At 47.3% G+C, this 25044-nt stretch overlaps 1 non-coding gene and 1 pseudogene across 1 annotated transcript; one reads left to right on the forward strand and one right to left on the reverse strand.

Moving 5' to 3' along the window:
• Positions 1 to 9207: 9207 nt before the first annotated feature.
• TRNAI-GAU (transfer RNA isoleucine (anticodon GAU)) lies at positions 9208 to 9282 on the forward strand. The gene has a single exon. It is a non-coding gene; the product is annotated as a tRNA-Ile (tRNA).
• A 14113-nt stretch (positions 9283 to 23395) lies between these two features.
• On the reverse strand, positions 23396 to 23535 carry LOC114598233 (U6atac minor spliceosomal RNA; annotated as a pseudogene).
• Between the last annotated feature and the right edge of the window lie 1509 nt (positions 23536 to 25044).

Consider the following 25044-nt stretch of genomic DNA (forward strand, 5'->3'; position numbering starts at 1 on the left):
TCTTAACCTGAAACTGTTCTTAAGCACCACTTTAGCTAATGGGGCCTCCCGCTGCCACTGCACCTCTGAAGCACGATTTCTGTTCTCATCCTGAAGCAAAGTTCTTAACCTGGGGTACTATTTCTGGGTTAGCGGAGTGTGTAACCTGAAGCGTATGTAACCCGAGGAACCACTGTATAATTGTTCTAGTAGAACTAGAGTAAAACTTAAATCCATTCTTATCTCAGAATTTTCACCATAGTCATACAGGACTAAATGTATAGTGTACTCATACATGATCTATTTAAGCAGTTTCTAGACTGCGCTCTCTATATATTTAGAGTCTCCTGTGTAGAATGACTTCAGCCAATAATAGCTGTTTTGGAATAATCTGGTTAAGGCAGTTAAGTCAGAAACTAATTTCAGAAGAAAAGTCTTAGTCTTTCAGTTCTGCTATTATGTTTGGCCAAAGGTCAGTTCCCTACAGTGGTTATGCAAGCGATTTATTCTGCCATTCCAGACAGCACCATGCATATAGCAAGAGCATTGTTGGAATAATTTTATGCAAGCCCTATTTGTAATTGGTAACCATACTTTCAAAACCGAGTGGCTATCTGCAAGACGGCCGTTTGCATTCGTGATTATTCATTATGGGTGATGATCAGTGTTCATAACACTCAAGAATAGACCCATTGAATTCAATAGGCAAGTTGTTTTAAGTCCATTGATTTACGTGGGTCAAGCATGACCTAGGTGGATGTCAACCTTTCTACTTGTATTCAGCCTTTCTTCAATAACTCAAGGTGAGATTTATGTGGCTCTCAGATGGATTCCGCTCCCAGCACTGACCAGACCTGTGTGACTTCAGCAAGGTTGCAGCATTGCGTGCCTTCAAACCCTGATGATCTTACTGTTTCAACTTTAAAGATGATTTGCAAACAAAAAGAAAGCAATAATATTAATACAATTCCAGCAACAATGTTAAAAATGAGAAGATGTGTTTTTTTAAGCTGTAGCAACATAAAACAATAGTTGCCTGACCTTTTGGACTACAACTCACATCTGTAGTGGACACACCAGTGCTGTCTGAGGCTGATGGGTGTTGTAGTCCAAAGCAGCTAGATGGTGCTAGGTTGGCTAATAATAATAATTTACAGTGGTACCTCTGGTTACGTACCTAATTCGTTCTGGAGGTCCGTTCTTAACCTGAAATTGTTCTTAACCTGAAGCACCACTTTAGCTAACAGGGCCTCCCGCTGCTGCATGATTTCTGTTCTCATCCTGAAGCAAAGTTCTTAACCTGAGGTACTATTTCTGGGTTAGCGGAGTCTGTAACATGAAGTGTATGTAACCCGAGGTACCACTGTATTACTTATACACCGCCCATCTGGCTGGGTTTCCTCAGTCACTCTGGGCGGCTTTCAACAGAATATTAAAAACACGATAAAACATCAAACATTAAAAACTTGCCTAAACAGGGTTGCCTTCTGATGTCTTCTAAAAGTCAGATAGTTGTTTATTTCCTTGACATCTGATGGGAGGGTGTTCTACAGTGTGGGCGCCACCGCCAAGAAGGCCCTCTGCCTGGTTCCCTGTAACCTAACTTCTCGGAGTGAGGGAACTGCCAGAAGGCCCTCAGATGTCTTCTAAAAGTCAGATACAGTGGACCCACCGGATATGAAATTAATTCATTCTGGGGGGTCCATACGTACCCCGAAAGTCTGCATCTAGAGGCGCTGCTTCTGTGCACACGCACAGCACAATAGAGTGCTTCTGCACATGTGTGCAGAGGACGTCTGCGCACGGACATACGGCAAAACCCGGAAGTATACACTTCCAGGTTTGCTGTGTTCGCAACCCGAAAGTTACATTACCCAAAGGTAACGTAAACCGAGGGTCCAATAGTTGTTTATTTCCTTGACATCTGATGGGAGGGTGTTCCACAGGGCAGGCGCCACTACCGAGAAGGCCCTCTGCCTGGTTCCCTGTAACCTCACTTCTTGCAGGGAGGGAACTGCCAGAAGGCCCTCGGAGCTGGACCTCGGTGTCCAGGCTGAACGATGGGGGTGGAGATGCTCCTTCAGGTTGTGAAGGGGGCAGTGAGCTGTCCTTTTTTTGGGGGGGGGGATTGCAGGTGGGTTTGAAAAACAACCTCAAAAAAAAAAGTTCAATTCTTTTTAAGATTCATGGGTCCTACGATTGCCAAATCACTGTTACACAAGTGTCGCCGAAATGTTATCTTGGAAAATTTTGCCACTATGTTGGACACATTGATCTGTTCCCTTCGCAGCATCTTCTAAACTAGAAATCCCCAAATGTTTTAGCCTTTCCTTAACTGGGAAGGTATTCCAGCCCCCGGATACTGTACTTAACTTCCTCCAGCTCTTTCTTCCTCCTTTTGAGAATGAGTGACCAGTATTGTACACAGTATTCCAAGTGTAGTCACACCATCCATTTTTATACAGATACCTGTATTGCCTGTCCCTTTCCTAATTGTTCCTGCTCATTGTTCTGGGGCATGTTTGAGTCTCTCTGTGTGTGGATAGGGTGTTGAATCTGTTCTCCAAACAGTCCGTTCTCCTCAAGCACCCACCAACTTCCTGCCTTCCTACTTAGGACCAGTCTAAGGGGTGTGCCTGGCTTTCAGCTTCTTCCTTGGTCTGGGGGATGGGGGCAAAGCTAGACTGGGTTGACTCAGTTTGTCATTGGTTTGGATTCCACCTACTCTTGGTCCCCTGCCCTTCAGCCTTCTAGGCCCGATGCCCATTGGTCTCTATCTCTGGATGTTGCTGAACTACAACTCCCACCATCCTTAACCATTGGCTGGTGGGAATTGTAGTTCAACAACATCAGGAGGGCCACAGGTTCCCCACCTCCCAGGCAGATTTTTGATCCTCATCCACCAGATGGCTCTCAAGTCTCCAGTGACTGACTTACTATTCAAATGTAATGTATGGCTAGTCTATGATTATAAAAGGACTGGCTGTTCCATTCGGGAACTCGCCTCTCCCAATAATCTCTTTAATAGACCTGAACATTCATGTAGTCTTTAGCACTGTTTTTATGTACACTCCAGTGAATTTATATTGCCGGTTTAAAATATCGGTTCAATGGGCTGCTAACAGTCTTCGCCACTAGCTGGCTGTATTGCACCATAATAATAATTTGGCAGAGCGTGCAGCTTTAGAAGGGAATGTAAATGAACATCTCAGGAAAACAAGCTGGCGTCTTAACACTTTTTGTGCTTCCTTCCCCCCCCCCCCCCAAGCCATCTGGGTCGGAGTATTGCCCCACACAACTTGGTTAATGGGCAGCTCATTATTCATTGCAAAAGCTACCGTATAGCCTTTTGAAGGGCAAACAGAAGTTGCAAGTGAGCTTCTGAGTTCTTCAAAGCTCTTCTTCCAGTTAAGAATGTAAGAAGGACCCTGCTGGATTAGTTAGACCAAAAGCCCCATCTAATCCAGAGCTCTCTAGGCTAAGGTTACCAGACGTCCCCTTTGCTGGGGACAGTCCCCGGATTTACAAATCAGTCCCCATACAAAATCAATTGAAGTTTAAATGTGTCCCCGGATTCACTGAAAAAATCTGGTAACCTTACTCAGGACAGAGGGTTTAACCAGTTGCCTATGGGAAGTCTGCAGGCAGGATTTGAGTGTTCTAGCACGATCCTCAGCAACTAGTATTGGTACACTGCCTCTGGTCCTACAGGCCATCATGACTAGTAGCCACAGATGAATTTATCCATGAATTTATCCCATCCCTTTCTAAAGCCATCCACGTTGGCATCCACCACTGCATCTGGTGGCAGTGAGTTCCATAGTTCAACTGTGCACTGTGTAAAGGGCCTCCTTCCAGCCATTCTGGATCCCCATCATCCAGCAGAATGTTAAATCAAAGGGGCACCTAGGGCAAGACTTTTGGGGCAGATGTTTGGGGCTCCACTGAGGGGAATTAGCAGGAGCCCCCCCCCCGCCAACCGGAGTAAATGATGTATCACAGATTCTCGTCTAAAGAATGGGAGCCAGCCCCCACCCCATAGGACCAGCTGAACTAAGTGATGCTATGCACATTGAATTGGATATAGACTAAGCAGCTGAACTTAGGTCCCACTGAAATCAATGGGACACAATTTAGCCATGACTTTCACATAGCATGGGATGGGATCATAACATTGGAAGGGACCAATTGTAGGCTGACCAGAAGAGGATGTGGCCCGTGGTCTGTAAAAGATTCCCCACCTCTGTTCTATTGTTAGATAAGAGCAACCCCCCTTTTAATTTAAAAAACCAGGCTGGCAGGTGGAGCTGTGAGGAGGAAAACCAGGTGTGATGTTGGAGCCCAGAAGTGCAGTTTGTAACAGTCTTAAGAAGCAGCGTGGGAGGTGTCAGGCAGATGAAATTAAATGCGTTCCCTGCTCAGTGTAAAACAGGCTGCATTGACAGCTGCAGTGACGAAGAATCTGGCAGAAGGCGCTTGCAAAGTCAGGTGCTAGCTTGGTTGACAGTTTCCCTCTTGAGGTGTTTTTGGAAATCACACATGGCTGCAGGCAGGATCTGGGCAGGGGAGATTTTTATTCTGGCTATATTTGCTTGACAATCTGGCTGGCCGCTGTGAGAACAGGATACTGAACTACATGGGCCTGATCCAGCAGCGCTTGTCTATTGTGTTTTTCCAGGCCTCTTAAAGTAGTTTCAAAGAGGTTTTGCTTTTTGTGGTTTCAAAGTGGGGCTGAGCCTTGATAGAGCCACCCCAGCATCCAGATCGGGGTGTGGCGCATCCCAGCACCCACCATAGGGGTGGGGTGCACCGTGGGTCCTCCAGAGTCTGCCTGACTCCTCCCACTCCTCCCCACAACTGGAGGAGAGGCAGCGGGCGGACCATTTGGGCAGCATGGAGCCTGCACGCCCGCAAGCCGCCATGTCTCTCCCAGGAGAGAAGTGTGGCTCGGGCGCGCTGCAGGCCCCAGAGTGAGTGCCACCCGCCATTTTGTCACCCCCCTCAGTGGTGACACTCGGGGCGGCCCGCACCCCCCTTCCTCCGCCCCTGAATCCATTCTCCCAAGGTGCCAATGTTTGCATCTGGCTCCCAATCCACCGAGATGCCATTTCCTAACTGACTCACATTCAGAAGAACTCAGACTTCTAAGGCCACCATCACACCCAAGACATCTGAAGGCAGCTCTGTATACTATAGGGAAGTGGGTTTTTTTAAATGTTTAATGTTTTATTATGTTTTTATATATATTGGAAGCCACCCAGAGTAGCTGGGGCAACCCAGTCAGAAGGGAGGGGTGTAAATAATAAAATTATTATTATGATGGAATAGGACGTCCCTATTTTCATCAAATGTTGGAGGGTACAACTCTCAAAGTGGTTTCACAACCAATCCCTTCTCTCAGGGAACCCTGGGAATTGTAGTTCTGTGAGGGGAATAGGGGTCCCCTAACAACTCTCACAAGGGATGCGGGTGGCGCTGTGGGTTAAATCACTGAGCCTAGGGCTTGCCGATCAGAAGTTTGGTGGTTCGAATCCCCGCGACGGGGCGAGCTCCCATTGCTTGGTCCCTGCTCCTGCCAACCTAGCAGTTCGAAAGCACATCAAAGTGCAAGTAGATAAATAGGTACCGCTCCGGCGGGAAGGTAAACGGCGTTTCCGTGCGTTGCTCTGGTTCGCCAGAAGCGGCGTAGTCATGCTGGCCACATGACCCGGAAGCTATATGCCAGCTCCCTTGGTCAGTAAAGCGAGATGAGTGCCGCAACCCCAGAGTCAGTCACAACTGGACCTAACGGTCAGGGGTCCCTTTACCTTTACCTAACAACTCTCACACTAGGGACAGAGACTAATGGCAAGGGCTGGGGACACAGGAAATTGCTATATACTGAGTCAAACCATTGGTCCATCTAGTTCTTAATTTCTTACTCTAACTGGCAAAGGCTCTCTAGGCGTTCAGATTGGCTACATTTCCAACCCTACCAGGAAATGTCAGGGAATGAATCCGAGACCTTCTCCATACAAGATGGATGCTTTACCACTGAGCTGCGACTCTTCCCAAGAAGTTGTGTTTCCCTTTACATCCCTTGGGGAAGAATAAGCGAACGGCACTGCTAGCGGATGAAATATCCGGCCCATTTTCCTTTGTGTACACGCTATCAGAAAAAAATAATATTGAGAAATGAGTGATATTATTTTTAATCTCCCCCCCCCCCCACACGCACACTCCTTTTTGGATATTCAGCTACAATATGTGCTTGAAACCAAGCCAACACAATGCAAACACTCTGATTAAGCATCGCACCCCTGGAGCAAGGCAGACAATGCCCCCTTTGTTCTCCAGAGTGTATGGCCTGCTAGTCAGGCAACCGTTTGTTTAGCCCACGTGTAACACAGTTTATCGTAACTCAAAAGCTCCGAAAACAAGAGGCCTACACACAGTGTTGCTGTTGTGCTGATAGGACTCGCTGAGAAACGGCCAATGCCCTTCTTTGTTGACCTTGATGTTTCCAAACTGATAGTTTTTAAAGGAAGCTTTGATTGTTTCCTGAGTCCTGTTCTTTTTTGCTGACTGATAAGGCAGTGGTTTTTTTGGGGGGGGGGGGTTGTTGTTGTTGGTTTTTTTGGTTTTTTTTTAAGCCTGCTTTGTTCAGTGGCCTCCTCAGCTTTTCACAAGCTTGAACGAAATGTCAGTGCCAGCAGGTGAATGATGATGATTAAAACGAAAACCAAAAATCAACAACTGGATTGTAATGGAATCAACAGGGGGGAAAATGACTGTTGTTTAACCAAATGGTCCCGTCCCCCCCCCCCCGCCCGCCGCATTACTGTTCCTTTTGCTTGCTGAATTTTACAGCTGTGAAAAGGCTGTGGATTTCATACGAAGGACCAGCAGGAAAAGGATCTAAAACAAAAATGACAGTATCATAAGAACATAAGTAGTGTGTTACTGAGATCAGGCCAGTGGGAAAATTAGTCCAGCACTGTGTTCTCACGGCAGTCAACCACATGCCTACGGGAAGCCCGAAGACAGGACAAGAGCACTCTCTGCCCTTACAATTCCCAGAAACTGGCATTCATAGGCATTCTGCCACCGACAGCCGCATTCCCCATAAATTAGTCTAACTACCCCTCTATTGAAGCCACCCTAGTTGGTGGCCATTGTTATTGTCCTAATATAACAACAATGCCTTTCTGCTAATTTATGGTGCAGCCATGTGTCATGGTGTAACTTTTCTTCTTCTTGAAATCTTTCCATTCTTGTTGGTCGTTAACATGGACGAAGAAAAAGTTGCTCCTTTCCTTCTCCCTCCCAATCCCTTTTCCTTTTGTGCTGTGTCTTTTAGGATTGCCGGACGGCAGGTAAGAGACAGTTACTGATCCATGTGCACTGTGCTGGGGTTTTTTTTCTGGCTGAAGAGCAAGAGGAAAATGCTAATGATCAGTAACTGTCGACCAACTTCTTTGTAAACCGATGCTGGTCAGAATATGCAGCTTTGTACTCAGAATAGCTTTGTCTGCCAGGGGTAATAACCCTAAAATTCCTGTAATCTTTCTACCACCAGCCTTACCAGACCATTCTTTCTGCACTCTTCTGTTACATTCACCCCAGCAAATGCTCAACATTCTCAAGATACAAAATTAATGCTGACTAAAATAAGATGCCGTGACTCAATGTGCAAGTTTGCTCCAAAGTAAATCCCACTGACTTCATTTGAGCTTACTCCCCAGCCCACACATGTGCAACTCCAACCCATGGGACACATGCAGCCCTCAGAGGTGTTTTGTGCAGCTCCTGTGGGTGCCCAAGCCCCGTCTCCATCACTGAATTCTTCCACTTCCTGTTGCAAATTTTGCTGCCTCTAGATGAATGCTCATTGCCGTATAACCTACAAACGCCATCAGTTGCAAATGCTCACATCAAACCTCTGAATAATAATAATAATAATAATAATAATAATAATAATAATAATACAGTGGTACCTCGGGTTACAGACGCTTCAGGTTACAGACGCTTTAGGTTACAGACTCCACTAACCCAGAAATAGTACCTCGAGTTAAGAACTTTGCTTCAGGATGAGAACAGAAACCATGCGGTGGTGGCACAGCAGCAGCAGGAGGCCCCATTAGCTAAAGTGGTGCTTCAGGTTAAGAACAGTTTTAGGTTAAGAATGGACCTCCAGAACAAATTAAGTTCTTAACCCAAGGTACCACTGTAATAATAATAATAATAATAATAATAATAATAATAATAATAATAATAATATATTTATACCCTGCCCTTCCCGGTTTAAAAACCGGGCTCAGGGCAGCTAACAACAAATATAAAGCACTGATTAAAATGTGACTTAAAAACAGCATAAAACAGCATAAAATACAACATAAAATGCAGCATCAGTATCAATAAAATTCAAAAATTCAGGGGTCATTTTTTGGGGTGGGGGGTGGGGGGACCCAGTCAGTAGACATCAAATGATCACCAGGGCCAATTGGCCAAGTTTGTCCTACTAGAGCCAGCAAGGAGACCAGGGAGGAATTTAAATGTGGGGTCCCAGAAAGGGTTTCTTCATAGAGGAGGAAAGGGGAAAAGGGAATAGAGGATCAGGCTAATTAAAGTTGAAGGCCAGGCGGAATAGCTCTGTCTTATGAGGGTTCTAGGCCGCATAGGGCTTTAAAGGTCAAAACCAGCATCTTAAACCTGACCCTGTACTCCACCGGGAGCCAGTGCAGCTTGAAAAGCACTGGGTGAATATGCTCCCATGGCAAGGACCCCGTGAGGAGCCTCGCTGCAGCATTCTGCACCCGCTGGAGTTTCTGGGACAGTTTCAAGGGCAGCCCTGCGTAGAGCGAGTTAAACGTTCTGCAAGCAAAACGTTCTGCAAGCAAATCTGGATGAATGCTCAGTAAATTTCCTCCAGTAGGTGGAGCAGTATCTTTAAATTACTGTAGATTATTTTGGCATACAACTGCAGTCGTCTGACACATACCTTGCAAGGAAAAGAAAGACCACCATCTATATTGAATACAGCCCATTCTTTTAAATGCCGTATTGTTATCCCCTGGCATTTTGATGGCTCGGCATGGCATACTTTCTGTGCATGCAAATGATTTCATTTGCAAAAGCTATCGGAGTCATCGTTGTCTGTGAGGCTCAGGGGACGTGTACTTCCATTCTGCAAGGAACACAATGCAAATTCCTGTTCGTAAGGAGAATGAGCCTGGTGTGATACATTATGCGCTGGGTAGCTCCGTTGGTTAGAGCATGGTGCTGATAACGCCAAGGTTGCAGGTTCGATCCCTGCATAGGGCAGATGCATATTCCTGCACTGCAGAGGTTTGGACTAGATGATTTTCAGCATCCCTTCAAACTTTTCAGTTCTATGATTCTAATGAAATCAAGTCAACCCCCTGTCTAAGGAGGACAATTCAGGCTGTTGAGGCTCATCTTCAGGAATAAGGTTCCTAGGTCTCACTGATTTCAGGGTTTGGGTCTCTTGCGTGTCAAGACCCTGCAACACCCCCTCGTTGAAGAATAAACACACAGGACACAAATATTGTTGTTGTTTAGTCATTTAGTCGTGTCCGACTCTTTGTGACCCCATAGACCAGAGAACGCCAGGCACTCCGGTCTTCCACTGCCTCCCGCAGTTTTGTCAAACTCATGCTGGTAGCTTCGAGAACACTGTCCAACCATCTCGTCCTCTGTCGTCCCCTTCTCCTTGTGCCCTCCATCTTTCCCAACATCAGGGTCTTTTCCAGGGAGTCTTCTCTTCTCATGAGGTGGCCAAAGTACTGGAGCCTCAGCTTCAGGATCTGTCCTTCCAGTGAGCACTCAGGGCTTATTTTCTTCAGAATGGATTGGTTTGATCTTCTTGCAGTCCATGGGACTCTCAAGAGTCTCCTCCAGCACCATAATTCAAAAACACAAATATTAGGTTAATGTTATTGGGCAAATTTTGGCCACAACTTTATTGATTACAGAATGTGAGCAGTATTGGCTTAGGCCAGTGTTTCCCAACCGGTGTTCCGCGGCACACTAGTGTGCCGCCAGGCGTTGCCTGGTGTGCCGTGGGAGGGAGGCGGGCGAGTCGGCGGCGAGAGGCGGGGCGGCGGCGGCGAGGAGAGGCCGCCCAGCGCGGGGCTCTCGCCGTCTGCCTGCCTGGCTGCCTGCCTGACGTGCAAACCCCCGGCGCAGGCGCCCCGCTTGTTGACACGGGAGGGGAGGGGGGAGAGGAAACGCTGCTGGTGCCGCTGCTCCTCGGCGGCGGCTCCTCCTCTCAGCCCGCCCTGCCTATATTTGCACCAATCCCCGTCCACTAAAGCATTCGCGCCTCCCAATGGGAAGCCTTGCCGGGCGGCGGGCGCTGCTGCCTGAGAGTTCTGAAGCCACGCCCACTTTCCCAGAGACTGGCGGTTCTGAGCGATCCAGGGCAGGGCCGGCGCGCGCGCGCGCTTCTTGCTGCCCGGGCGCTTGCTCTAATCCCGCCTTCCCTGGGAGGGAGGGACGGCGGTGGCCGCGAGCGTCCGGGGTGGGGCGCGCGCTGGCTCTCCCTGGCGGCCCCCGTGCCTGGCGTTCTATCAGTGCGCCTCCTCTCTCTTTCCCCACCCATCCTCCACGTGCTGCGCTCTAACCCGGAGTTAGAAGCGAATTAGAACACGCCCCCCGTGTGTGGTGTTTTTTTTTTGCTGCTCCTCTTTTTTTAGGGCTTTTTGGCGGCTTTTGGGACGGTGTCGAGGGGTGGCGCCCACGCTCCTTGTGCGCCCGCCCCGGAGGCTCGCCCGCGCGGTAGTGCTAGAGGAGGAGAGAGGTGGGCATGGCGGCTGTTTTGGAGCTGTTGCTGCAGGACGAAGTGGCAGCCAGCGCTGTCGTGCGGTGGCTGAAGGCGAGCCAGAGCCCCTGCGCCGTGGAGGTAAAACGCGCAGCGCCGCCCTTGCTTCACCCAGCCCTCGGTTCGAGCGGGAAGTATCCAGGAAAACGGAGTTGATGCCGGCCTTCAAAACTCTGCGCTCCAAAAGGGAGGCGGGAGGGGGAAAAAACAGGTCGACCACTTGAGGTTTCCTCCTCTGGCGGGATGCTAAGTGGGAAGCTGCAGCCTTCAGGCCTGCGCTATGTGAACTCCTGAAGGGCTCTTGCGGTAGCTTTTCGGGAGCCCAGGTGTATATATGTGCCCCCCTGAGGGAGCCCTTCACTGAACCTGAGAACCCTGCTGTGGAGTTGGTGGGACTGAGTTGCTGTGCGCCCTTACGAATCCTTCCCAAATGCAGCTTTAATGATTCAGAAACAAGACCTACAGAATTCGTTGGAAGTTACTATTTTTTTATTTTTTTTTACATAAGTAAAAAGTGACCTTTCCCCATCTGGCATGGTGGTGTGCCTCGAGATTTTTTTCATGAAACTAGTGTGCCTTTGCCCAAAAAAGGTTGGGAAACACTGGCTTAGGCATTGAATGGACCCGACTATATCTGACTCCTGCCCGTTGCGCAGGGAGTCTGGTAAGGGTAAACCACCAGAATGGGAGCCCCGTCGATGCAGACCAACTTGAGCTCCCCCAGGTGTTCCCGATGGGGTTGTGTCATGGCCCTAGCCCCGCCCCGGGCTACAGACAAGATCCACACACACCCCGGATTCCTTTAACGGAATACCCTTAAGCTTGGAGGGGCAGGTGATGGCCACACCTCCCCTCCCCCATCAAACAATGCCTAATCGCAAAACCTTACAAAGTTGTGGCGATTGCTTCGAGGTAGGCAAAAACCAAATGGCTCCATGCCAATTTTGCTAGGTGGAAAAATTCCTACCAGGTCCCTCAATGGTGACCAACCAAGGTCCATAGCAAGGCCAATGAAGAAAACCTGCAAAATAAGGAGGGAGGGCGGGAGATAGAAGCAGCGAGCCAAGAGGAAGCCCTCCGGCTCACGCCTCTGCTTAAATGGTCCCGGCCACGCCCCCACCAGCCAGCGGATTGGCTGGCTGGTCGTTGACGTGGGCAGGATCCCCCGGGCAACGCAGGACTTTGTCCCCCATCCCGGAGGTGAGTGGGTGGCCACGCAGTCCACCACAACTCCTCCCCACAATGAGGTGGAGTGGACTTTTTCGGTGTCTCTGAAGAGCAGGAATAAAATTAAGGTGGAGGGTCAGGTTCAAAGTGGGCAAATCTGCCTTCTGCTTGGCTTGGCTCCAGAGCTTTTGCTGTTTGGACCACTCACCTAGAACCATAGAATCATAGAATCATAGAGTTGAAGGGGACCAGAATCCTAGAAGCTGGGACCTTCTGCTTGCAAAGTGCATGTTTCATCCCTCAGCCATAGTCCCAACACTGATGTGAAGGCCCAATATGCATTGATGAATGTTATCTCTATCTCTACTGGCTAAATGCAACCTCAAGGCCTAGAGGTCAAAGATTTTCTTACCAGCAGTTCATTTAATAGGCAGAGATGAATGGTGGGGGGGAAAAGTGAATGTAATTGAATTCTTTAGGGCAGTTGATCTTCCCCAAGCCAGTTCTGCTATCAATTTTCAGTCGAGAAGGAATATACAGCATCTTATAAATAAATTGAACTTGTTTTTTTTCCAGGAGGGCTTGCGGGGAGGGAGGGAGGAATTAGGTCTGGACCACTACATGCAAATCCTAGCCAGCGTGTATCTCCAAAATCGCACTGAGTTTCTCAGCATTCCTGCAGCGCCGCCTGATCTTAAAAGGCGCCAGGTGCCAATGATAACAAGTGGATCAGTGATTTCTCATAAATGCCTGGTATATACAAAGCAAGGAGAAGAAGCCAGGAATCCAATAATAAATACAACAAGGTGCACAAATAGCAGAATTGGAACCAGATGAGCACCAGGGCTTGGTTTCAGTACAGAGGGTCAAGAGGCTGTTTCTTCTCTGGGCAGCTCTAGACAGAACATGAATGCAACACCATTCTTTGCTCACCCCTACACACAGCCCTTGGAGTTGGTTTTGGAAGATTAACAGGGCTTATCAAATGAGTCACTCTTGATTAGCACAATTAGTCCAGCTTACATTCGTTAAAAGTCCCTCCTTTCCAGCATGAGTCAGGGGCAAGGGAAACAGTGTTTATTTTATTTATCCAAGCGCCCGCCATTGACAACATAATATATACAATTAGGTTGCCAGCAATTAGCCTTGTGAAAGGAAACGGCGGCGCTTGGAAGCGGTTGGGTTTCTCCTGCGAATATATATAGGGTTGGGGCGGGCGGGGAGAGGGTCCATAGCAAAAGTTTGTGAACTCAGCGGTCAGAAGAGAGAGTTGTTGTCGTTGGCCAGTTGATCGTAATCGCTCGACTGTAGTGCAAATGGTTTGGGCATGAGAGCGGTTTAAGCCTGCGGAAACCAGGATCTCAAACCTCCATCCCTGTTTACTCAAGACAGACAGCCTGGGGACAGGCTGTGGGTGGCCATGTCTGAGCCCAGATTTGGAAAGAACTATCTCCAGCTCCAGATTAATAACCCAGGGCCACAGATCAGCTGAGGAGGGGAGGTTGTGTGTATGTGTCCTCCTTTGCATGCAGGGAGATTTTGATTGAGGGCTTGTGTGCTTCCACAGTGAGTGGCGTCTAAGTCTGTGCCCTGGATTCAGCCAAGGTCTGACTCCCAACATGAATTTGGTTGATTTGCAGGAGGGGGTGGGGATCTGGGCTTCAGCCAAGTCAGATGGTGATAGCCCTGGGTTGCTCTTAGGCCATTCAAAAGATCCAGAGCTGTTGGAGAAGAGAGTCCGGTAGGAAGAGAGACCTCAGCCAGATGGAATCCTCCACTCTTCTTTTGTTCATATGTAATTGTAATTGTAAGGGACGCGGGTGGCGCTGTGGGTAAAAGCCTCAGCGCCTAGGGCTTGTCGATCGAAAGGTCGGCGGTTCGAATCCCCGCGGCGGGGTGCGCTCCCGTTGCTCGGTCCCAGCGCCTGCCAACCTAGCAGTTCGAAAGCACCCCCAGGTGCAAGTAGATAAATAGGGACCGCTTACTAGCGGGAAGGTAAACAGCGTTCCGTGTGCTGCGCTGGCTCGCCAGATGCAGCTTTGTCACGCTGGCCACGTGACCCGGAAGTGTCTGCGGACAGCGCTGGCCCCCGGCCTCTTGAGTGAGATGGGCGCACAACCCCAGAGTCTGTCAAGACTGACCCGTACGGGCAGGGGTACCTTTACCTTTACTTTAATTGTAATCTACCCTTCACCGAATGGCCCTCATATTGAAGGGGGGCACACATATCTGCTTGTGTGGTCCTTCAATATTTATGGGACCGTCTCTCCTGGTATGCCCTGCAGAGGACCTTAAGGTCCATGAATAACCATAGTTTAGAGGTCCTGGGCCCTAAGGAAGTCAGACTATCCTCCACCAGGGCCAGGGCCTTTTCGGTGATGGCTCCGACCTGGTGGAATGCTCTGTCCCATGAGACTAGGGCCCTTCAGGATTTAACCTCCTTCCGTCGGGCCTGTAAGACAGAGCTATTCCACCTGGCCTTTAATTTGAATTCAGCCTGATCTTTTATTTCCCTTCTCTTTCCTCCCCCTCCCCTTTTATGAAGATTACCCACACTGAGACCCCACAGTTAATTCTCCCCTGGCCTCCTCGCTGGCCCAAGTAGGACTAATTCAGCCAGCTAGCCCTGGTGATGATCTAATGCTTATTAGATAGATTTCCCCTAAATTGATTTCTGAACTTTGAATTTTATTGTTATTCGTGTTTTTATACTGTCTTTTATGCTGCTTTTACAGTTAAGTGTTTTAAATTTGTTGTTAGCCGCCCTGAGCCCGGTTTTTGAACCAGGAAGAGTGGGATATAAAAAATTATATTATTATTATTTATTAAAAGTATCACAAGTACAAAGGAGTATTAAAAACACAGCCTGAAAAAACCCCACAAAACCGACAAATGACAAAGTTAATTAAACAGCAGCAGGGAACAGCTCTGTGAGAGGAGGGAAGGCACCCACTCATTCAAAGAGAAAAGAAGTGTTTCTCTCGAACAAATCATCCAAAAAGTGAAAGCCGATGGCCTAAGATGCACCTCTTTAACGCCACACCAGAGATCCAATAACTAGTTTTTTCTCGATAATGTCAGTCACGCCATAGATCTGTGTGGAGTGCAGGTGCACACTTTAGATCTGGGTCATAGAGAAGACTTGTTGATGAAAGCCTAAGAAATGACAAAAGTAAACATTTAAACAAAAAGCAGGCCGCAGCGAAGATGCTAATGAAAGCTTTGCTCTGCAAAGGACGGCCCATCCCCAAAAGAGCCCTCCTTGCCTTCAGTATCTCTCTTTCAAAATAGCCTCAGTAATTATGTTCTGAGAACTGAGGAAGAAAATGATACACAATGGCAGTTGTGGGCAGTTCAGAGATAAACACCAGCAGGCAAGCACAGGCTGTACTTTGGCGTTTCCTGTAACCAGCTGAAAACAGTGCTGGGCTCGAGGAACTTTGACTTGCCAACCCAGATTTAATTTTGTACCTACTCTTGGCAGCTGGTGACTTTGAGTAGCCTGGGGGCAAACACCTTCTAAACTAAAGTCTCATACCCTCCAAGTGTTCCAGTTTTCCAGGGACAGTCCCAGAATTACAAAAGCCATCCCGGTTTCTGATTTGACCCCAGGCTGTCCCCATTTCTCCTGCCTGCGCTGAATCTAGGGGGAGGGGGAGCTGCCGCTTGTCCAGCGGCAGTGACAGCAGCAGTGGTAGCTGCAAAGGAAACCCCCCCCCCCCATTGCCTCTCAATGGCTGTGAAATAAAAAATTAAGGTCTTATATTTATATAATAAATGTTCATGGATTTGCTAGGGGAAAACGTACATTAATGTATGGGCCACATGTCTGAGGCAGCACAGGAGGGCAGTCCTGGAGCCATTTTGGCTCCCAAACTGACCAAATGTTTTCTCTGCAAGGTCAAAGGAAAATGGAAAAGCCTCCCCATTGTCTTTTCATTCACAAAACCTGTCTTAAGGGTATATCTGTGTATGAATAGGGTGAGCCTGTGACCTGGCTCAGGAACTAAGTATTTGTCACTACAAAAAACTGGCCAGGCTCCCCAGGGTATCTAATCAAGTAAGCATTAACAGGTAATCTGCCAGACAGGAGATAAACAATGACAGGAGATAAACAACGCACTCAGATTTCTGCTGTAGACCTTCCTTTCTGTGATGTAGGTATGATGTATCTGAGGGGTGGTCTTCGGCTACACCCCTTCTGTGATGTATGTATGATGTTTCTGGGGGTGGTCTTGGACTCCAGGGCGGGTAATTTAAAATGTCTATGTAAGGGCTTGCACGCATGGCTCGGGGTCCTCCTCCTCTCTCCTGTGTGTGAGGGGAGCACCCCGTTGCAACAGTTTAATAAAGATCAGGCTTACGAGCTGCTTTGCTTCTCAATATTCTCTGGTTGGCCTCTGTTCTTTTCTCTGACAGATGGAGAACCTATTATTTCTTTGTTTGACCCCTCAGAATTACTTCTCCTCATAGAAATAAACGTTAAATTAACAAGTTACCTTTTTTGGTGTGTGTGTTCTTCACTCCCCTTCAAAACAGTGACCAGCGTACATGCCCCTTACAATGTAGCGGGCAGGCGGGAAGGTGACATCGGGATGGTGCGTGACTAACACACGCACTGCCCCCATGTGACATCACAGCCAGTACAGCGCCCGCCACAGTGGGGAGTGTCGGAGCGCATAATGCGCCTCCTCCCCTCGCTAGTATCCGCCCTGGAGCCGTGGCAAGGGTGTAAAAGAGCCACATGCGGCTCCGGAGCCGCGGGTTGCAGACCCCTGAACTAAACCATTCAGTATTCCATTATTACACCCATCAAAACTTATTTACACTGTTGAATTTATCTTAATGCTGCCCACATTTTCAAATAAACACAATTTCCCTCCATATATGCAATCTTCTTTAAACCTATGTTCTTCTTGTTCTTTTATTCTATGTGTTAGGTCCACAAGTTGCGCATATTCTATCACTTTAAGTTGCCATTCTTCTTTAGTTGGGACAGGAAATCACTAATTTAAGCACCTGTAGTTATTAAATCATATTTTTAAATCAATTGTTCAAATTTAAATCTTTTGGTATATTACAAGCATCTCAGAAGAGTCACTAACAAGGTTTTTAAGGAAGCATAAGATAACTTACATTTTTTTCAAAAATATCTTCCGTTCACTATTAGATTGCAGTCTTAGTTCTTTATATAATACATTGAACCCAAAAGGACATATTTAAGCATTTATTTATTACTGTCACTAAATATAGAAACTCGGGATATGGGAGAAATTTGATTCAGCTGATATTTAAAGGCAAACCTAGCTAATCTGCATATTCCAAACCAAACCAAAACACAATCATTCTCCAAAATCCGCAGTCCTCCCCATGTTGCTATGCAGTTTTCCAGCCACGTAAATTGTACATTAAATACATATACTACTGCAGGGTCTGTATATAGTGCATATATTAGTGAGAATAACACCCCAAAATGCATGATATTAGAGTGAATTGCTTTGCAACCCTGTGTACATTAGGGACAGTTGCCTACAAAAATATTAGGAGCAAAGTACACTAAGTACACGGGACGCGGGTGGCGCTGTGGGTTAAAGCCTCAGCGCCTAGGGCTTGCTGATCGAAAGGTCGGCGGTTCGAATCCCCGCGGTGGGGTGCGCTCCCGTCGTTCGGTCCCAGCGCCTGCCAACCTAGCAGTTCGAAAGCACCTTCGGGTGCAAGTAGATAAATAGGGACCGCTTACCAGCGGGAAGGTAAACGGCGTTCCGTGTGCTGCGCTGGCTCGCCAGATGCAGCTTTGTCACGCTGGCCACGTGACCCGGAAGTGTCTGCGGACAGCGCTGGCTCCCGGCCTATAGAGTGAGATGAGCGCACAACCCTAGAGTCTGGCAAGACTGGCCCGTATGGGCAGGGGTACCTTTACCTTTTACACTAAGATACTGGTGGATTGACGACTTTTTAAAAATAAAATAAAATCACTAACTGATGGCTGTCACATGGAAGAGCGAACAAGCTTGTTTGTTTCTGCTTTGGAGAGTAGGACCTGAACTAATGGCTTCAAATTGCAAGAAAGGAGATTCTGACTAAACATCAGGAATAACTTTCTGACAGTAGGAGCTGTTCGACAGTGGAATGGTCTCCTTCGGGAGGTTGTGGACTCTTCTTCCTTGGAGGTTTTTAAGCAGAGATTGGATGGCCATGGACAGTGGCGTAGCGTGGGTTGTCAGCACCCGGGGCAAGGCAAGTAATTTGCGCCCCCTAACCTGTGGATTTGCGCCCCCTAACCCATGGATTTGCGCCCCCTAACCTGTGGATTTGCCCTAACCCCAGATGTTGCGCCCTGTGCGGCCGGCCCCCCCTGCACCCCCCACGCTACGCCACTGGCCATGGATGCTTTAGCAGAGATAACTGCACTGCAGGGGGTTAAACTAGATGACCCCTGGTTCCCCTTCTGACTATACAGTTCTATGATTCTATGACATGCAAATGTGAAGAATTGAATACTGGAAAAATGAGAAACTGAAATAAACCAATATAGACAGATTCTCCCAATCCTGATACAGTGGTACCTCAGGTTACAGATGCTTCAGGTTACAGACTCCGCTAACCCAGAAATATTACCTCGGGTCAAGAACTTTACCTCAGGATGAGAACAGAAATCGTGCAGCGGCAGCAGGAGGCCCCATTAGCTAAAGTGGTACCTCAGGTTAAGAACAGTTTCAGGTTAAGAATGGACCTCCGGAACGAATTAAGTTCTTAACCCGAGGTACCACTGTAACACCACAGCTTCAAAATTGAACCAGTGTCCCCTAAAGTCACAGTCCCTGTACAAATTCACCAGCTTAAGTTTAATTTAACTGTTGCTCCAAGCCATTGTTGTGTTTTCGTCCTCCTTCACTGGAATAATAATAATACAGAAAACAACCAGAAAACAATATCCTTTGCATCATTCCTTGCAGAGGTTTCGTCCCGATACTCCTTTTTAGCTTTTTCTTCTTTCGTGTAGTTTTACCAGCTGAAGGAAACTTAGCACTTTCCCTCGAGTAACATTTGCACGTTCAAACCTGTGATTGGAATATTCCTAGAAGGGATCATTAAAGTTTCCTGCAGGCAGCTGGGTGAACCTACATCTTCTGTTTTGCCACACCAAAGAAATAAAAATAAATCCACGGCCTAATTTAGCAATAATTAAATCAGAAAGAAGCATAAAATAATGAGGGAAAGTTAATTGTGCAGGTGCATTCCAGATGTGAACGATACAGCTCTTTAGCTTAGCACATTTCCCACAAACTAATATATATTTCCCCGGCTGTTAGCTGCAGCTGAGCTCAGGGGAGAGAGGGAGAGTGATAGGGAAGGGGTGTGTGTTTGTGTGTATGCAAGTGTGTGTGACTGAGTGACACTCACACCCACATGCAAGTCCATGCAGTTGTAACATTTTTACAAATCCACATTAACATTTCTGTTATGTGCTGAGTTGAACAGGATCCAAAAGGCAGCAGTCTGATTGGTCCTAGAACAATAGGATTCAGAATGCAGCAGTCTAATTGGTCCTAGAACAATAGGGTCCAGAATGCAGCAATCTGATTGGTCCTAGAACAATGCAGCAGTATGATTGGTCCGCAGGAGCCACCCAATCCAGCTCCAGGTGGAAGTGAAACCGCAACCTGATTGGCCTACAGGAGAATCCCAGAATTAGCCAATCACATGCAGCCCATTGTGTAAATAATGTATATAAAGCAGATATTTGGGGGGAACTTTCACTCTTCCCCACTACTATGAGCTGAATAAAGAGCATGAAATCCACACTCGACTCTGAGTATATTTCAGTTTCCCACCCTCAAGATCGGTCTCAGCAGCAAACCCTCCCACTGCATCTATGGAAAGTATTACAAGGTCCCAGGTTCAATCTCTGGCATCTCCAGGTAGGGCCAGAAAAGATTTGTGCTGAAACTCTTGAACACCACAGCCATCCCCATTGGCCCTAACACCTCCCAATCCCTTAATCCTGGATGAGGCTCCATAAAAAAGCTGGCACGCCGTTTTAGCAGTGGTGAGGAAGTTTTAATGTCTTAGGTCTGTCACCAGGGAGTTTCAAATGCAAAAGTTTGATCGTTTGTTGTATTATCTCCATTTTCCTTCTACCCTTTTAGCACTAATTTCTCACAATTTTCACAATTTTATATGCAAATTTGCTGAATATACACATTTTTTTGCAAAGCAATTTCCTCTAATGTACTTCTTGTTTCTGTTTTTATATATGTACAGTGGTGCCCCGCAAGACGAATGCCTCGCAAGACGAAAAACTCGCTAGACGAAAGGGTTTTCCATTTTTTGAGTCGTTCTGCAAGACGAATTTCCCTATGGGCTTGCTTCGCAAGACGAAACGTCTTGCGAGTTTGTTTCCTTTTTCTTAAAGCCGCTAAGCCGCTAATAGCCGTGCTTCGCAAGACGAAAAAACCGCAAGACGAAGAGACTTGCGGAACGGATTCATTTCGTCTTGCGAGGCACCACTGTACTCCATATGCATTCTTATGCACAATTTATCCCAATATATGCATTTTCATACTTATTACTTGGGCCACCGAATGTGGAAGTGGTTCTATGGCCATCCTTTCAAAGAATGGCTGTGTTGTGGTTTGCTCGCTGCTTCAGAAATTGCAAATTAGTTAAGTTGCTCCTTTTAAATGCAAACTAAATAAAATTTATCCCCTATTCCTTATGCATGAGTATGCTACATACAAAATCAAGCCCCATTGGAATCCTTGGTATCACAGGTAAACTAACATGGAACAATTTACCTTGAGATTATTACCTAATTTACCTAATCTGTGTTAAATGATCTTGAGAATGCAGCCCTGTATGCATGAAAAGACTCTAAAACCAGACTGGAAAGTAATTACTGCTAGTACCTCCCGTTTATTTGTAATGTTCCCCAAAAGCTGATTGTTCCAATTGATATTCTATATGTGTTCAGATGTTGCTAGGGAAAGGATGCAGCTACAGAAGGGATTGTGGAATAAAACATGTTGGCGGAAGCCACGTGGCTCATTGTTGCTTAGCGACGCTATATCCCACTTCTTCCAGCACGCCTCGCCTTCCCTTGAGACCAATCAGATTGGGCACTAAAGTACTTGGGAAGCTAAGGATGCTAAGCTAAGGACCAATTGCTTTATAGGATGCAAAGGAAGCTATGCTAGGTCATAAAAGGGGGCGGGCAAAGAATCCAAAACCCACAGTGGTGCCATTGATTTAATGGGACCAAAACCAAAAAGGCAAGCGGCAAGTTTTCCAGAACTCAGCCATTGCTTCCTTATCCCAGGAACCCAGGTGGTGGAGGAGGAGTAGTTTGGATTTGATATCCCGCTTTATCACTACCCAAGGAGTCTCAAAGCGGCCAACATTCTCCTTTCCCTTCCTCCCCCACAACAAACACTCTGTGAGGTGTGTGGGGCTGAGAGACTTCAAAGAAGTGTGACTAGCCCAAGGTCACCCAGCAGCTGCATGTGGAGGAGCGGGGAAGCGAACCCAGTTCACCAGATTACACTGGCTGAGTACACCACACAGGTGTAATCTGGAAGCCAGAGCACCTAGCAGAGATGGGCAGAACAGTCCAACTTCCGCTCTGGCAGGGGGTTGACTGAGAGGAGGCATCCCTCTGCTCAGCTCTCTTGGCTGAGTCAATGACGCAGGTGTCATTCCGTTGGAGCCAACTTCCCCCTTCAGCCAGCTGAATGTGCAGATCTGCAGTTGGCCCACTGGGAGTATCTCAGAGCTCAGCGGGGAGCACCAGCCGGGCAATCTGTGGGAGGGATGGGATCAGGCTGAGCTGCCTCAGAATCCACTGTCATTTCCATGTTTTGTTTTTGCATTTGATTCATTTAAACGTTTGATTCATTTAATCATTTTCTTTTTTTATTATTACTTCAGCTTATAAACAAATAAACAGAGTCTGAATATGAAAACACAGCCTTTCATGGAAATTTGGGCTGGTTCACCATGCCTGACTTGTAGAAGGGCATGCAAATACAGTGGTACCTCGGGTTAAGAACTTAATTTGTTCCGGAGGTCCGTTCTTAACCTGAAACTGTTCTTAACCTGAGGTACCACTTTAGCTAATGGGGCCTGCTGCCGCACCGTGGCCACGCAATTTCTGTTCTCGTCCCGAAGCAAAGTTCTTAACCTGAGGTACTATTTCTGGGTTAGCGGAGTCTGTAACCTGAAGCGTCTGTAACCTGAAGCGTCTGTAACCCGAGGTACCACTGTAGCAGAACTGCCCCACCAAGCCCCACCTGTGCCTACCTTCTTTATTACAACCAGAATTACAATAAGACTGACAACTGTCAGTCTTATTAAGTAGCTGGAGGAGGAGAGGACAGAGGGGGAAGGAAAGAGCTGTGAGTGGAAAGGGCCGCTCTACCCATCCTCTGGACCCCCCCCCAAGGAATTTAACAAACCTGCTGCACCTGGAACTGGGTGTGGAGAGTGCATCTGAATGGGTCACAAACAACTATGGGCAGCCCAAGGAGGTACCATGCAAGAAAAGCCAGTCTAGAGTGAGAAACTAGGGTGATGTCTGCTGCTCCCAGAAACTCTTCTTGTCGTCAGATTTTGGGGGGTGAGCTGAGAGTTTGCTTGGACCCTGGGTGAGAACCCAGAGGCTGGGACCGACAGCGTGTCAGAAGGAAAATCAATTGGTATTGCTTTTTATATATTGGTCACTCTGTATTTTTATAAGTAACGGTGTATTTTTGCATTTCTTTTATGTTGCTGCTACAGTTTTTTGCACACCGCTTAGAGATATTTTAAAAATATATTAAACGGTAAAGAAATTAGATAATCTATTTTTATTTTTGGGGCGTGGGTGGCACTGTGGGTAAAACCTCAGTGCCTAGGACTTGCCGATCGTATGGTCGGCGGTTCGAATCCCCGCGGCGGGGTGAGCTCCCGTCGTTCGGTCCCAGCTCCTGCCCACCTAGCAGTTCAAAAGCACCCTTAAGTGCAAGTAGATAAATAGGTACCGCTTTATAGCGGGAAGGTAAACGGCGTTTCCGTGCGCTGCGCTGGTGCTGGTGCTGGCTCGCCAGAGCAGCTTCGTCACGCTGGCCACGTGACCCGGAAGTGTCCTCGGACGGCGCCGGCTCACGGCCTCTAGAGCGAGATGAGCAGGCAACCCTAGAGTCGGACATGACTGGCCCGTACGGGCAGGGGTACCTTTACCTTTACCTTTATTTTTATTTTTACATTCATGTCCTTCCTTTCCTCCATGGAGCTGAAAGTAGCATCACGTGGTTCTTGGGTTCCCCATTTTTATTCCTCAAAACAACTCTGCGAGGGAGTCAGGCTGAAAGATAGTAACTGGCCCAAGGACAACAAGTCAGCTTCTTAGCTAAGAGGGGGCTTGAACCCTGGTCTCCCAGGTCCTAGTCCAACACTCTAACCACTATGCCACACTGGCTTTCAAAAAGGTAAGTGGCAATGCCTTAATCATGTGAGTATTGTATAGGCCACTTGGACCTCTTCCATCCTCATTCAGAGAAGTGCTAACCATCTCTCCTTTCATACAATAGTCTGAGAATTGCCTTTGTCAAAGTCAGCAGGTAGGACGATGGGGGGGAAACCAGAATCAGCTGACTCTGTCATTGGCTCTGGCTCCACCTAGTGTTGGCCTCCCTCCCCGCCTCTTCTCCAATCCCAATGGTTAAAGTCTCTGCTGCACCTAAAGCTGGTTTCTTGACTCAGAAGAGGACTACCAAGTCCAGGTGGACTCTAGACAGCCACAACCTTGAGTAAGTATCTAGGATTACTTATCATTGGGAAGTCATTGTGGAAACCCCATCTGGAAGCAATTGAGCTAATATCTGGCTGTTCTACTGGGCAGCTATATAGGTTCTTCCATTCAAAGGGTGGACAGTTATTCAACCCAACTATTAAGATCTTTATCTCTGAAATCATTGCCCAAATGCTCTATGGGGCTGAGATATGGGAAACTAGTGTCAAATCTGAAACAGAGGTCCTACAAAATAAATTTATGAGGCAGATTTTGGGGCTTCCCTGTGGGACGCTGGCAGCCCACCCCAGAGCTGAGTTGGGCCTTCCCTTGCTAGCAGCCAGAATGGACCTAGCCTATCTGAGATATGGGTGCAGGCTAAATGCCTTCGAGGATCAAACTCTTACTAAGCTCTGCTGGTTAGAGAAACTAAGGACAGGGGGCTGGGCACAAAAGTGCCAAGATAATCTTAGGGTTTATAATCTCCAAATGGAGAACTACATAGCCCTTAGCCCACGTGACCTTAGAAACTGGATTTTTGATCAGGATGCCAACCAAGACAGAGCATCCATCATTGGTGCCTGCTACTCTACTTGGTACCCCCAAATTAAGACCCCCTTACCTTGAGACACTGACCTTCCCACAACTACGCAGGGCCTTTGTAGAACTAAGATTTCAACAGATGCCCTCGGCATATTTAGAGGGGAGATACCGGGGAATTGCCCATACGGATCGCAAATGTAGACATGGATGCAATCAGGTAAGAGGACCTCACACACTACCTGCTGATTTCCTCCCTGTATGCGACGCCCAGAGGAAAATTTATATTGCCAATTCTTGATTGGCTTCCAGGTTGATTCGCACAGGAAGTGACAGCGAAACCCCTAGCAGATGAACATCTGTATATTACACACCAGGTAGCCAAATTCGCACTGGCAGCCAAGAAGCTCCGTTCCAGCTATGTGAATGCACTACAGTCTTAAGTCTTAATTTTGTATATTTCTTTTAAGTTGTAAACTGCTACAGGTTACGTGTATGATTTTAGATGTTTTCTTTTATTCTCTGTCACCCCTTGTAAAGGCCTTTGGCTATATACCATTAAAACTGATTGATATTGACTCACTGCCAGCAGAGCTATCTATTGGCAGGCACCTTTATACTGCTTTGGAGAAGAATCATAGCTCACTGGAAGAACACAAGCTCTGCACGTATAAAGTCCCAACACTTCTGGTACATAGGAAGCTGCAATATATCAAGCCAGACTGTTTTCCCATCGAACCAGCCCATTATTGTCTACTCTGATGGGCTG

The sequence above is a fragment of the Podarcis muralis genome, chromosome 6, assembly GCF_964188315.1.
Source record: "Podarcis muralis chromosome 6, rPodMur119.hap1.1, whole genome shotgun sequence".
Lineage (NCBI taxonomy): Eukaryota > Metazoa > Chordata > Lepidosauria > Squamata > Lacertidae > Podarcis > Podarcis muralis.